A 16,347-nucleotide genomic window follows, 5' to 3' on the forward strand; every position below is an offset into this window, starting at 1 on the left:
TTATCTTTGCCATAAGGACTTTGAGCCACCGTGTTGTGTGCGTGTTTGTTGGGAAAGAGAGGGGAGAGGGCACTAATACATGTGAAGACGATCAAGCCAATGATGACTTTGTGGACAAGATGGCGTGCACAGAAAGCACCAAAAGTTCAGACCACGTAAAACTTCTAGGGCAGAGTAAGGACAAGGGAAGGAGAGGACTCAAAGTACCTACACTCCATTTTTATAAATAGCAAATGCCTCTGCCACTCATTCTATCTCCCTGAACTGCCTCTACTTTTTTCCATCCAGAAAAATCCTATCAGAAAATTCTATCCGTGTCCCTTCACAACTTAGCCCAGACTTTCACTCTTGTGTGAGACCCTCCTTAGCCTCGTTTCTACTTCCAGGCAGAATTGGCACTTGCTGCCCTAGACACTGAGAGCACCCCCGAGGTACCTATAAGGGAGCACTTACCCTACGGTAGTTAGCAGTGTGCAAGTCTATCTCCCTCACTGCACGGTGAGCTCCTTCATGGTGCCCCCATCAGTGACCTGCATTCTTTCAACAAACAGTTGTGGAGCAACAGTAAGTGCTAGTGGTATGCTAGATAATGACGATGCAATGGAAAGAAAATGATGGGTAGATGGTCTTTGCCTTCATGAAACTTACAGTCCAGCTGGGTATAGCAGATTCTGTTATATCTTTATAGCATTTACCTTCATAGACAGTAGGATTGGGTGGGGGGGGGGGGGTGGGCAGAGTTAGAAGGGTGAGGAAGCACTCTTAGCATATGCAGGCCAAGCAGGAGTACCAGAGAATTAGTTTCTCCACAAGCAGTCATCAAGCAATAACTGGATGGAGAGTCTGTAGATAAATACCTAAGCTTCCTCAATCCTTGGAGGGGCTAACACTGTGGCCTGTTCTATACCGCTTCCCAGAGTTCCCCAGCAGATTTAAGCTCCAGCTGCCCAGGCTAGTAACTGACTTGAAAATGTTCCCTTTATAGGCTGGCTCTCTTATATTTCCTATCTCACATCCCATTTGTTACCAGGTTTTCCTGGGATCATCTCCCAAATAAACTATTTACAACTGAATCCTTTCTTCAGGTCTGCTTCTGGGAAAATTCTAAGCACGACACTGAAGAACAAAAGAGTAAGAAGTTATATAATTGCCACCTCCTAGTATTCATGCTCTTGTGTAATCCCCATCCCTTTAACCTGGCTTGTGGGCTGGACTTACTGACTTGTTTCTAGAGGATAGAATATGGCACGTGCGATGGGATGTCACTTCCGAAATCAGGCTATAAAAAGATAGTGATTTCCATTTGAGTGCTCTCTCACAAGTTCCTAGGGAAAGATGGCTGCCATGTTGTGAAGCAGTCCTGGGGAGAGGTCCACGTAGCAAAGAACTGAGGGCTTCCAGTAGCCACCTAAATGAGTTTGGAAGCAGGTATTCTGAGGCCCGCCATCCACTGAGTGAGTTTGGAAGCAGATCCTTCCCCATTCGAGCCTTGGGATGACTATAGCCTTAGCCAACACCTTGACTGCAACCTTGTGAAAGATGCTGAGTCAGAACACCTGGCTCGGCAGCACCTGGATTCTGTACCCATGGGAGATATCAAATGTTTGTTGGTTTCATCTTCTAAGCTTTGGGTCATTTGTTGTGGAGAAATTGATAACTTATAGAAGTGACAGGATATTATTCTAGGAAGATGGTGATAGAATATCATGGGCCGTCTTCCTCCTTTTATTAATTCTCTCTCTGAGGCAATTCAACGAGTGTAAAAGAAAACCTTGTCACATATCTGAAAATCTGGATTCCTATGAAGATAGGATCCTAACAATGGGGAGGAAAGACTGACCCAGCCCATCTTATCTGAACCTGGAAAAGACCCAACCTCCATGTCAGTTTTTTAGAGCCCCTGTCCATACTCTCACCCCACTTAAATAAAACCATAGACGCTGCCAGGCAAGCAATTACAAGAAAGGAGATTACACAGCGAGAAATTCCCAAAGCCACTCACCTTTTCTATGGGGCTTTCTCTGCACCCAATAACTCCACAGCTCCCTTCTTGCTCAGCAGGAGTTATTCTTCATGTTAGGACCTGTATCCACTATGAACACAATTGCTGCAGAGATACTGATACGGTCCAGAAGGTACTGCCATAACTGCCCTTAACTGAATCCTCTCTGGGCTTGATAGTTTCCCAATCACTTCCAACTTAGATCAAAAAGATTTTTTGAAAGACACAAACTATCAAAGGTCACTCAGGAAGAAATGGAGCTCCCATACATTGTTGATGGGAGTGCAAAATGTATGACCTCTTTGAGAAAACATTTTAGCAGTTTCTTATAATCCTAAATATACATTTACTACATGACCAAATGCAAAACTTTGTACACACAATGACTTGTACATGAATTTTCGTATTTTGTTCATTACATCCAAAACATGGGTTGGAGGGAGGGATGTTCATCAACTAAGGTCCATGAAAAGGAATACCACTGAGCTATAAAAGAGCAAACTGTTGATATATGCAATAACATGGACAAATCTCAAAAGCATTATGCTAAATGAAAGATGTCAGACATCAAAGAGGCCAGAATAAATAATTCCATTATATGAAATTCTAGAAAAACCAAAGCTAAAGTGACAGAAAACAGGTCAATGATTGCCAAGAGTTATGATAAAGAAAAGGGAGGGGTGCCTTGGTGGCTCAGTTGGTTAAAGCATCTGACTTTGGCTCAGGTCATGATCTTACAATTCATGGATTCGAGCCCCACGTGGGGCTCTGTGCTGACAGCTCAAAGCCTGGAGCCTGCTTCAGATTCTGTGTCTCCCTCTCTTTCTGTCCTTCTGCTGCTCGTGCTCTGTCTCTCTCTCTCTCTCTCAAAAATAAATAAACATTAAAAAAAATTTTTTAAGATAAAGAACTGGGATTAACTACAAACTGGCAAGAGGGAACTCCTGTGGTAATGGCAATATTCTATATGATGATTGTAGTAATGATTACACAACTGTATACATTTTTCAAATTTTGAACTGTATACTTTAAAATAGAGAATTTTATTTATGCAAATTTGGCCTCAATGAAACTTACATTTAAAATAGCAGTAGGTTTCTGTTTTTAAAGAGTTAAGACAATCTGAGAACAAGAGAGTTACTGGAATTGTTATTAAATCACAAGCATAATAACTCAGTGGAGAAAGTGAACAGCAGAATACACATTAATGAAAACTGACTTATGATTTAGAAGATTGCCTTGAGAAATGCTCCCAAAACACTGGGCCAAAACACAAAATAAAAAGATGTCCAAAAGAAAAGAAGTAGTGGATGAGAGAGAACGAATAATGAACGAATAACGAATAACGAATAACGAATTTCTAAGTAATAAAAGAAAAGTAATAGAAGAAAAGTTCTCCATAAGGAAGACAACCAAATCCTTCACCTTGAAAAGCCTTGCCAAGTATCAGAATGAGTAAGAAAAAAATCAGAAGTAAGCATGTCTTGCCAAATGTATGAAACTAAGTTTCATGCATATTGTATACATTAGCAACAACTCAAGAAAAAAACAACTAACTCAAACTGTCACTGAATTCTTATAAGTAACACTAAAAAAGAAAAGATAGCAGAAAGATATTTTATATAGAATTCTTATAACGAAGGGTTTCCTTCTCTATCCAGTGGAGCAATTGTTTCTTCCAAACACCAAAGAAAAGGGATTAGAATTATTTTTTTTATTTGCATATAGTTGACACACAATGTTTCCTTAGTTTCAGGGGTACAACAGAGTGACTCAACTTCTCTCTCCATCACTCTGTGCTCACCACAGGGGTAGCCACTGTCTGTCACCACACAACCCTATTATGATATGATTGGCCTTATTCCCTATGCTGTACCTCTCATCCCTGTGACTTCATTCCATAACCGGAAGCCTGGACCTCCTACTTCCCTTCACTTACTTTGCCCATCCCTCATTCCCCTCCCTCTGGCAACCATCATTTTTTTTTTCTGTCTTTATAGGCCTGGTTTTTGATTGTTTATTCATTTGTTTTTCAGATTCCACACGTGAGTGAAATAATGGCATTTTTGACATGCACATATTCAGAAAGTCCACCATCGTCTCCTTATAAAAAAAAAGTACTCATAAAAAATTCCATAAAATGAACATGAATTCAGTCGAAGACCTCATGAAAAAAGAAAACATAATACACATAAATTAATTATGACCAATGAAACCAGTAATGTGTATAATCACTCCTAACTAAGTGTTGAAGATATAGCTATGAAAAATATGGTTTAAAAAGAGAATACGGTGGGGCACCTGGGTGACTCAGTCGGTGAAGCATCCGACTCTTGATTTCGGCTCAGGTCATGATCTCACAGTTCCTGGGATCAAGCCCTGCATGGGGTTCTACATTGATAGCTCGGAGCCTATTTGGGATTCTCTTTCTTCCTCTCTCTCTTCCCCTCCCCTGCTCTCTCTCACTCTCTCTCTCAAAATAAATAAATATGAAAAAAAAATTTTAAGAGGGTATGGTAAATTAATTACTTAATTAATGAATACTAAATAAATATAAAGAGGATATGGTGTAACAGAAAAATAAGTATTGATCTGGAAATAAGAACTCAGATTTTCTGAAATTCAAGAGAAGATAGAATGAAAAAAATAAAAGCATGATTAAACTTAATTTTTTGTGTAAAAGAATAATTTTAATTCATAAAGCTAATAAAGAAAAACACATTTTAAAATGTTCATTAAAAATGTAAAGATTCTGGGGCACCTGGATGGCTCAGTAGGTGAAGCATCTGACTTCAGCTCAGGTCATGATCTCGCCATTCCCGAGTTCGAGCCCCATGTCAGGCTGTGTGCTGACAGCTCAGAGCCTGGAGCCAGTTTCAGATTCTGTGTCTCCCTCTCTCTCTGTCCCTCCCTCACTTGTGCTCTGTCTCTCTCTCTTTCTCTCTCAAAAATAAATAAACATTAAACATTTTTTTGATGTAAAGATTTTCACTAGTAGAATACAATTAAGATGTTAAAATTCCACCTCACTTTAGGCAGAGGTAGAGAACAGTGACAAAGAGCTGTCATTCAAGCAAAAAGTAAAGGACACTAAGGCACACAATAAATATAGCAGAAGCAAAGAAAAGAAAAGAAAAGAAAAGAAAAGAAAAGAAAAGAAAAGAAAAAAGAAAAGAAGAGAAAAAGAAAATAAAAAGACTGGGAGCAATACCAGACACGACACTTACCCCAAAGAACAGGAGTCAGTGGGCTAGATTCCCTTATTGAAAGACAGAGATTCTCAAGTTAGGTTGAAAAACTAAAAGCCAAAACTAAATATGAGCTCCTTATAAGAGATTTACCCGAAATGACACAAAAGCAAAGTGTTGAAAGTAAAGAGATGGGTCTGTGACTTTACATTTAAATTTTCTTTCTCTACATCAAACACAGAAATAATAGATTTTTAACTGAGTTTCAAAAGACAGAACAGAATTTAAAAAGTGGAATAAAACCCACTGCAGAAGCAGAGAAAAGTAAAACCAAAAGAAACAAAATTTACCAAGTCAAGAAGAACATCAAAGAGAGGAGAGGGGGGAAAAAAGGAAGATTTTTAGGTGAAAAACCTTACTGGGACTAATGAGGAACACCAACATATTGAAAAAATACATCAATTAGATGTAACAGTTATGGTTTCCAACTAAAGTGCCCAAAAGTCATTAAACTGGTTCTGGTTCACCTACTTTTTAAATTTGCATTTGGGAATGACAGTTCACTCTGATGTACAGTATCTATTTTATAATAGTGCATCAATTGAAATTTCAATGTAAGTATCTAATTACAATTCAAGAACCTTGTTTCTACCTGAATTTTCTTCTCAATTTTACCTGGAAGATTTACAACAATTGACTGCATTCTAGATAACAGTTTCAAAGAACTAACATTATAAAATCCATGTTTTCTGACCACAGTTCAATTAGTAAGAATTCAAAAATAAGGAAACATTTCCTTAGAAACCAAACATTTGGGAACTAAAAGTCACACCCCCAAATAACCCCTGAGTTAAAGAGGAAATCACAAACGATTTCTGACTCTAGAGAAGTTGTTATTTATCAGAACTGCAAAGATACAGTATTACTTGGTGGAAAATATTTAGCCTTAAGTGCGTTCATCAAAGATTAACATGATTAAAAATAAGTGAGTTAAGCATTTTATATAAGAAAAAAAGGGGAGAAGGCACATAAAACAATAATCAGATTGAAAGGGGGAACTTAACTACGAAGATAACATTGTATAACAGATGAAACGAGTAATTTTCTAGAAGAATATAAATTATCAAATATATAACACAAATGATCAAAATTCAAGGTGAAACAGAAACCCTACGTAAACCAAAACTCACTTTTTAAAAGATGTAATTGAGGGGTGCGTGTTGGGCTCTGTGCTGACAGCTCAGAGCCTGGAGCCTACTTCAGATTCTGTGTCTCCCTCTCTCTCTGCCCTCCCCCACTCGTGCTCTGTGTCTTTCTCTCAAAAGATAAACATTTAAAATTTTTTAATTAAAAATGTAATTGATAGTTAAAATATTTTTAATGTTTTTATTTTATTTATTTTCGAGAAACAGAGAGAGAGAGATCACACGCACAAGTGGGGAGGGGCAGAGACAGAGAGGGAGACAGAAAATCCCAAGCAGGATCTGCACTGTCAGTATAGAGCCCAAGGCAGGGCTCAAACTCACCAACTGTGAGATCACGACCTGAACTGAAATCGGACACAACCAGCTGAGCCACCCAGGCCCCCCAATAGTTAAAATATTTTTTCACTCCTGCCTCCATTCCTCCAAAAATATGGACACCAAGAAGAGATCATTTTTCAGGTAAGTTTTACTAAATCTTCAGGGACAGAAGATTTAAAGAAAAATAAAATCAGAGAGAGAGACCTTTCCATGATTGTATTACATGAGATTAGTAAGTCTTGACACACAAATAAGAAAATGACAGAACAAAAAAGAAGAAGACAAACTTATCGCACTAATGAGCATAGAGAACAAATCAAAAACAAAATTTAACAAGGCGAAGCCATTAGTATAAAAAATGTGTTAATTTTAAAGAAATATTTATCCCAGAAATGAAAGGGTGTTTTTTTTTTTTTTTTTTTTTAGCTTTATTTTTTTGTTTTTTTTTTTTCTGAAATTTATTGACAAATTGGTTTCCATACAACACCCAGTGCTCATCCCAAAAGGTGCCCTCCCCAATACCCATCACCCACCCTCTCCTCCCTCCCACCCCCCATCAACCCTCAGTTTGTTCTCAGTTTTTAACAGTCTCTTATGCTTTGGCTCTCTCCCATTCTAGCCTCTTTTTTTTTTTTTTTTCCTTCCCCTCCCCCATGGGTTCCTGTTAAGTTTCTCAGGATCCACATAAGAGTGAGACCATATGGTATCTGTCTTTCTCTGTATGGCTTATTTCACTTAGCATCACACTCTCCAGTTCCATCCACGTTGCTACAAAAGGCCATATTTCATTTTTTCTCATTGCCATGTAATATTCCATTGTGTATATAAACCACAATTTCTTTATCCATTCATCAGTTGATGGACATTTAGGCTCTTTCCATAATTTGGCTATTGTTGAGAGTGCTGCTATGAACATTGGTGTACAAGTGGCCCTATGCATCAGTGCTCCTGTATCCCTTGGATAAATTCCTAGCAGTGCTATTGCTGGGTCATAGGGTAGGTCTATTTTTAATTTTCTGAGGAACCTCCACACTGCTTTCCAGAGCGGCTGCACCAATTTGCATTCCCACCAACAGTGCAAGAGGGTTCCCATTTCTCCACATCCTCTCCAGCATCTATAGTCTCCTGATTTGTTCATTTTGGCCACTCTGACTGTGAAAGGGTGGTTTAACATCAGACCCCTCTAAAGCAATACCCCACACTAACAGTTTAAAGGACAAAAATACATTTATCTCAACACATACAATACAACGTTAACTTAATAATATTAAACACCATTCACGAAAGATTCTCAGCTATCTAGGAATAAAAAGAAATTCCCTTAAACTGATAAAACATATCTACAAAAAAAAAAAAACTATTTAGTAGGAGAAAAGCGAGGATCCCTTTCCTTCCAATTTAAAAATGGGAAACAGGGGCGCCTGGGTGGTGCAGTCGGTTAAGCGTCCGACTTCAGCCAGGTCATGATCTCGTGGTCCGTGAGTTCGAGCCCCGCATCGGGCTCTGGGCTGATGGCTCAGAGCCTGGAGCCTGTTTCCGATTCTGTGTCTCCCTCTCTCTCTGACCCTCCCCCGTTCATGCTCTGTCTCTCTCTGTCCCAAAAATAAATAAACGTTGAAAAAAAAAATTTTAAAAAAAATGGGAAACATCTGAAATCTTGCCATCTAAACTTTTATCATTACATGTGATATGTGCTATAATTTGTGATATATGCGTTTGACCAGATCAAGGACATTTCTTTCCATTGCTGATCTACGAGACTGTTTATCCTGATACCATGTCTTAGACAAAGCAGTAAGATAAGAATGAGACAAAATTGTCATTATTTGCACATCAACCATTAGTACTGGTAAGAACTACATCAAGATTGCTAGAAATATGATAAGCATACAAAAATCGATAGCATTCAAATACAGGTGATAACCAATTGGAAACTATACGGAAAACAAAATAGAATTCACGACAGCTACAAAAATTTAAGGCACCTTAACAAACCACCACCTTGATAGATTACTATCAAACTTCAAACTACATGTGAAACTTTAAGAAAAAATGCATAAAATATCATTAAAGAACAGGAAAGGAAACCTGAATACATGGTTGGAAAGATCATGTTGTGGATTAAAAAAAAAATTCAATACCATAAAAATGTTCTCCTAATTATTTTGTAAGTTCACTGTAATTCTAATCAAAATATCAACAAAATGTTTCCTGGATATTCAGGTTCTGAAACTAAAATTTCCATGGAAGAGTAAATGTGCACAAATATCTAAGATACTTCAGAAAAAGAACAAGAAGGGACATTTGCTCTGAAAAACCAGAATTCTTTCTAAAGTGGTGGTTTAATTTAAGAAGTGTGATATTGACAGAGAGACAAACAAATTAAACAAACTAGAAATACCAAAAACAGACCCAATATATATGATACCTTTCTATAACATGGAGGACACATAAAAATGAGTAGAGAAACAATTAACTGTTCAATAGATGAGGTTGGGACAATGGACTTTTCTTATTCAAAAAAGAATTGATCCTCTATCATATTCATTACAAATTCTTTTTTTTTTTTTTTTTAATTTTTTTCAACGTTTTTTATTTATTTTTGGGACAGAGAGAGACAGAGCATGAACGGGGGAGGGGCAGAGAGAGAGGAAGACACAGAATGGGAAACAGGCTCCAGGCTCTGAGCCATCAGCCCAGAGCCTGACGCGGGGCTCAAACTCCCGGACCGCGAGATCGTGACCTGGCTGAAGTCGGACGCTTAACCGACTGCGCCACCCAGGTGCCCCTCATTACAAATTCTAATTAAAATACCTAAATATAAAGGAATAAATCTCTATAATTTTTGAATAAAATTTTTGTAATGTCTTTATGAATTTAGTTTGTTCCAATTGAAGATGACATCTATTTTGATTGGTAATTGCTCATGCTGTACTGGTGTTTCATTTTTTTGTTTAATATTTTAAACATCATCTTTGCCAACAAAGACTTCAAATCCATAATACGTGAATGTCTTCTAGAATGAATAAGAAATAAGCAATCCCATAAAAATGGGTAAAGGGTATGAACAGGCAATAAGCAAATGAGAAAATGGCCAATAAGGATACAGAGTGTTCTACCTCAAGCGTAATCAGGGAGATGCAGTTTAAAAAACCAAAAAAAATAAAAACAAAAACAAAAAAAGCAGTGAGATGCTAGTTCCCCTTCTTTAAACTGACAACATTTTTTAAATTCTGACCACATCAATTATTGGTAAAAATATGGAAAAATAAAAACCTCACACATTCCTTGTGTATATTGACATCATCACATTGAACAGCAAGTATCTAATATGACTTTAAAAAAATCCTGCACATACTACAACTCAGAAATTCCACTTCCATACACCAGAGAAACTCTTTCACACAAACACAATGAGACACTGGAGCTTTGTTCATAAGAGCAAAAAGCTAGAAATAATTCAAATGACTGACATAGGGGAATGGATATTAAATGTGTGATATATTCATGTGATAGGATACTCTACACTAGTTAAAATGAATAAGCATATCTATATGTATTAATGTGGATGTTTTTTAAGGAACATAGATTGAATGGGGGAGGGGAAATCTTGTACAGTATGAGAGCTTTTAAACAAATTTTAAATGCACAAATCATTACTGTGTCATTAATGAATACATGTAGTAAATACATGAGTCTAGACTAAGTACACACCGATTTATTGATAATTGTTTCCTTTGAGGAAGGATAGAAGGGAATTGGACTAGAGAGGGAAATACAGGAGATTTAAATACATTTCTTTAAAAACAAATCTATCACAAACTAGGAGAAAATATTTGCCAAAGACATATCTGATAAAGAACTGTAATACAAAATACATATGAACACTTACAACTCAACAATAAGAAAACAGACAACCCAATTAAAAAGTGGGCAAAAGACCTAACCTGACACTTCACCAAGGAAGATACGCTGATGGCAAATAAACATAAGATGCTCAATATCATACATCATTAGGGAATTGCAAATTAAAACAACCATGAGATGCTATTATATACACCTATTAGAATGGTCAAAATCCAAATCACTGAACACACCAAATGCTGGCAAAATTTGCAGCAACGGAACTCTCGTTCAGTGATGGAGGGAATAAAAAATGGTACAGCCACCCTGGGAGACAGTTTGACACCTTCTTACAAAACTAAACATACTCTTACTGTATTATGCAGCAATCACACTCCTTGGTATTTACCCAAATGAATTGAAAACTATGTCTACCCCAAAACATGCACACGGAAGTTGATAGCGGCTTCATCCATGATTGCCAAAACTTGGAAGCAACCAAAATGGACTTCAGTAGATGAATGGATAAGTAAACTGGTACGTCAAACAATAGAATATTAGTCAATCCATAAAAAGACACGAAGGAAGCTAGATGCTCTTACTAAGAGAAAGAAGCAAACCTGAAAAGGCTGCAATACTGTCTGATTCCAGCTGTATGACATTCTGTAAAAGCCAAAATCATGGAGACAGTAAAAAGATCAGTGTTCTCAAGGATTAGGGAGGTGGGAGTAATGAATAAACAGAACACAGAAGAGTTTTCAGGGCAGTGAAACTTTGTATGATACTATAAGGTTGAATACATGTCATTATTCATTTTTCCAAACCCATAGAATGTACCAAAACTGAACCCTAATGTACACTATGGACTTTGGCTAATAATGGTATGGCAATGTTGGTTCACTGATTGTAACAAATATACCACTCTGGTGCAGGATGTTGATGGTAAGAAAGGCTGTGTTGTATTTGGGGCGAGCAATTTAGAAACTCTCTGTAATTCCTGTTCAATTTTGCTATGAACCTAAAACTGCTCTAAAAAATGAAGTCTATCAATTTTTTTAAATGTGAAGTGCACATGAAAAAGTTAACATTTGTTCATTTGGGGTAGTGAGCATCTAGGTTTTACCATATTATCATTTACAGTTTTCTTTTGGTTTATTTGTAATTTTCAAATAAGGCATTCTAAAGAAAATAATAATTAGAAATGTGTAGATATAAATTAAAGAAAATAAAGATAAATATTTTATGGTGATAAAGGTACAATTCACAAAGGAGATAAAACCATCATAAATATTTAGACTTCCAAAAACTATATCAGAAACATTTATCAAGTAAAGTCAATTAGAAACACAAGGAAACACCAAGAAAACCTCAATCATGGTGGAGATTTTCACTTGCCTTCCAAAAAATCAATAGATGAAATAGATAAAAAATAAATAAGGATATAACAGATATGAAGGAACCATTGCCAGCCTGATTTAATAAATGTGTTTTGAACTTTGTAATATAAAACATAGTGCATATTTTGAATTATGTATTTGGAATTATTTTCAAATATCCTTGGAACATTTTTTAAACATTGATTCTGTATCAGACCACAGATAAAACTTGCAATCTCTAGAAAATAGAGATATGAGAAGCCTAGTGTCCCAGCCCTCAGTGAGATCACATTAGGAAGGAGTCAGGTTTCCAGGGAAGGGATGCCCCCTTGCCAATCTCAACACCTTGAAGAAGTCACTCAGCACAACGCTCAGATCTAACTTCAGGGCAACTGTCCCACAGGATTGCTAAAGATGCCTAGAACAGTCACGTACCTTTTTAGAAATTCCCTTTCTGAGGAGTAAGGGACTGAATTGATTGGGGGAAAAAATCACCACTGGATTCTTCTTAATCTAATTTACATCAAGTCACATTTCAGTGTCTCTCAACCTTCTCTTTTAGAGGGACTTGCAATGATTCTCTGTAAAGCCTTTGCTGGTTAAATTCCTCTCCCACTCAGTTGAACTTCTGGAGTAAAAGAGGCAAATGTTGGGGGGGGGGGGCGGGTAAAAAAAAAGAGGGGCAGCAGAGAAGAGAAGAAAGTAAGGAACTGAGGAATCTCAGAAGCCAAAGGGAAGTCCTATCAGCAGCGCACATGCCTCAGGCCTTCTAGATGAAATTCTTCTCTGGCTAATTTAACATATGTGAGCTGCATTTGCTCACCATTATGAGCAGTACATGTCAGGTTTCCACGGCCATACGTAAAACCCCAGCACAGTCTAGGTCTGTACCCTCCCATAAACCTGAGTCAGAAATAAATGGGAAGATTTATAAAGGGGAGGTGCAATTCTTCTGCTACATTGGTTTAAAGATGGTGACATAAATGAGTTAAACCATTCGCTCAGAGTGTTTCATGAAGCAGATCTAATGTGCAGTTTTGTGACCTGACGTGACTTTAACTCTTCAGTAAATCAAAAAGCTTAACAAATATTAAGATGGCAAAGATTACCTGTGTGGGACAGATTTGATCTTTCATCCATTATCATTTAGGAAACCAAGGGCTCCAGAAGAAAGCAGCCAGCACGTCATGTGACCAGGGGGGCCATGCAGGGAGGCTGTGGAAGAAGCCAAGCCCCAGCCAAGAGCCTCACAGTAAATACTGATCTTTCTGATTCTCCAAGAAGGAAGCCGGAGATTTACAACCCAGGAAGTTTCCAGAAAGTGAGGCCTGTCCCTTTGCTGGGTGTTTCCCGAGGGCTTCTATTTCGGCTCCTGACACCTCTCAAAGCAGATCCTTACACCCCCAGCACCAGCCACTGTGCTCCACAGGTATATGGCGCAGATGAAGGCATTGGTTCCTCTTAAGGAAAACAGTACAAGCATTGCCCCAGGACACTCAAATCAACTGGAGTACGCCACTCCACGGTGGGAGAAGATCCTCCCAAATATGCGGTTCCAGGAGACTGACTTGGGAGACCCCCAAGTCGTCAAACCTTTCCATCTGAAGAGGGCAAATAAATGAGTGGGAGGGGCAAACGTCAATGGCCTAATCCTCTTCTCTTCTTCATGTATACCAAAGCCAACACTGGAGATGGCCATTGACCCATGAAATGCCTGGAACCTCCAAACCCCAGAGCGGGAAAGTCTTAGAAGTCATTCCGTGCTGGGACTCAAACAGTGACCAGCGGAACCCTGGACCGTCATGTCCCTGTGGGCTTTGAGCACCACCAAGGAACTGAGGAAGAGGCAAGTAGAGAAGGGTCAGTGGGGCTCCTCATGGATTCTAACAAGGCAGCTCTTATTAGTATATATTCTATCCATCGAAATTCTGCATAAGATATCTCGGGACAAGAAAGGTTACCTCTGCTTATTGTCCAGATAACAAACCTGAGGTTCAGGTAAGAGAACATCAGGGCGCAGTATGAAACCAAGCTGTAGGAATGTCATTACCATAGGAGTTCAAAGGAAGAAAAAAGATTACATGCCAAGGCAGTCCTAAAGCCCATCTTGGTTAAGATGCCTTTGAAAGGGGAGATGAACAGAGAAAAGTCAAGATTCTAGATCCCCAAGGTAAACTGGTCACTATATTTGAGAAATTGCACCAAAGTTTGTGATTGGTGAAATGGGCCCCAGGGCAGAAACTCTGTGCAGTTCAAAGGCATCGCGTGCCTGCCTCAAGGGACCCGACAGGGTAGAGGTAAGCACTTCACCCAAGATGATGGGGACCTGACCTTTCCCAAGGTCCCCATCCAGTAAAATGTCCAGTCAGACACCACACCCCTACTCACTTCCTCCACTAGCTCGTATGCATCTAGAATCTGTGTAGAACATATCCAGTTACTCCTTTTCCCAGAGCCCAAGGGGCCCCAATGACAGGAGACATTCTTGGTGCTGAGGCTTATAGCCTCAGCTGTTTCTCAGAGAGCAAGAAGAAACTTTCTCTTACCCAGGGATTTGCCTTGACTGTGTTAAAACGGAGAGAACCGAGGAAGAAAGAAATGAGTTGTAGAGGTTTATACTGAATTTTGTCCTGACATCTAATCAAAATGACCTTTTTTTTTAATTTTGAATTTTTAAAGGTATTAGCCTCTGTTATTATTTGTCTGGGAGTCTATAATAGCCCCATTTTATTAGATCCAAATTTCCTATTTAGACAACAGAGCCTAAGAGCCTCTTCAGAACAAGTAAATAATATGCATTTTCCAAAGTAATTTGCAGACACAAATACATATGTGCTCTGCTCAGATTACCAAAAGGACAAAATCGCCAAGGAGATGATGATGTTGTTTAATAATTTCAAAACTAAATATTTCTGCACCCAAACGGAAATACCTACCATGTCCTGGATCCCCTTTCGCCTGCTTGATAAATTATACCTCATTTTGCCACCTTCTACATGCCGTCTCCGATGGTTCTGAAAAAGCAGCTGGAAACACATCATCTGCAAACCTGCATGTCCTGTTTTCAAGAACAGATTTTCCCCTGTCCCTTCTCCCGCTCCCCTAACGAGCCATATGAACTATCCTTGTGTCCACTCTCAGAAACCACCTTCACAAGGGGATTAGAGCACCTGTTCACAAGCTCCAGGTCCCTGCTGCTGGCTGTCTCCAAGCTCTGGTCTGCTCGGACTGGGCCCCGGGCCAAGGAGACCCCCCCGCTAGCGGCTGACATCCACCAAGCACCCACAGGCAGACCGACAGGAGCAGTTTGCTCTGTCCACCCTGAGCCCAGTAACAGTTGGGCTAAAATTAGAGGCCTGGGGACCGACTGCTTGGAAGGAGAACAGGGGATAACAGAGGGAGAGAAAAGAACACTCTGGAAGACCAACTTTGGAGAAGAAGCCTCTCTCCTAACTGCCTTAAGGAGAGGGAGGGGAGTGCAGGATTCTAGATAGGGGGCTGACAGCCGCTACCTGGGAACCTCAGGGTACACCTGGGGCCAGTGACGCCCTCACTCTCCACTCGGGCAGATCCCCTTCTCTGCCTCTCCCTCTGAGCTGCCCTCCTCACTGCTTTCTGCTAAACCCTGTCGGTCTGATTCTTCAGAACTCTTGGATATTCTCTGTGAAAATTTCCCAGCGTTAATCCCGATCAGTTTGGGAAGATTTCCGTGTTTTAGACCAGCGTCTAAAATGGCCAAATGGAGCAGATGATTAAAAGTCCAAGTGGCGCGTGTAAATCAAATACGGACACACGCACACACCCCAGACTGTTGGACGTGAGGCGGGGGGGGGGGGGACCGTGGTCTTCAGGGCTTAGTGTGTGTCCTGTTCCTTCCACTATAGATCACCAGGGTTGCAGTTTTTCTCTTAGGAACTTGCTTAAAGCAAAAGTAGTAATCCCAACCACACGTTCCTTACAAGAGGCTTATCACTTTTAGCAAAACAAACAACAGAAAAGTGGAGGTGGGTGTCACTCCGGGTGACTTCAGCAGATGATGCTGGGGAGTATATTCTCCCACTCCATCCTGCCCCCTCAAACAGGCAGGAAAAGGAAGCCAGGGACTAGAGTGAGGGGAAGTACCTGTACCTTCCGTTGTGTATTGGGGTCAGTTTTACAGTTACTGTAAAACCTAAAGGCCCCTGGCTACTGTTCAGTGACAGGATTTTGCACAAAGGGCTGGTCTATAATCAACCAGAGAAAGTGAGCTCTGACCCTGACTAACAAGTCTGACTTTGAGCATCACAGAAAGGCTGGTTAGCCCTGCCTGTTGTCATTGCCAGACTGATTGGTGTTAGGGTAGACGTGAGAGGCTTTCACCCTTTAACTGTAACATCGCCCAGTATTTCTCAGTTCTGTAAACTGGGGTTATTTTC

This window comes from Prionailurus bengalensis, chromosome E4 (assembly GCF_016509475.1).
Source record: "Prionailurus bengalensis isolate Pbe53 chromosome E4, Fcat_Pben_1.1_paternal_pri, whole genome shotgun sequence".
NCBI classification, from domain to species: Eukaryota; Metazoa; Chordata; class Mammalia; order Carnivora; family Felidae; genus Prionailurus; species Prionailurus bengalensis.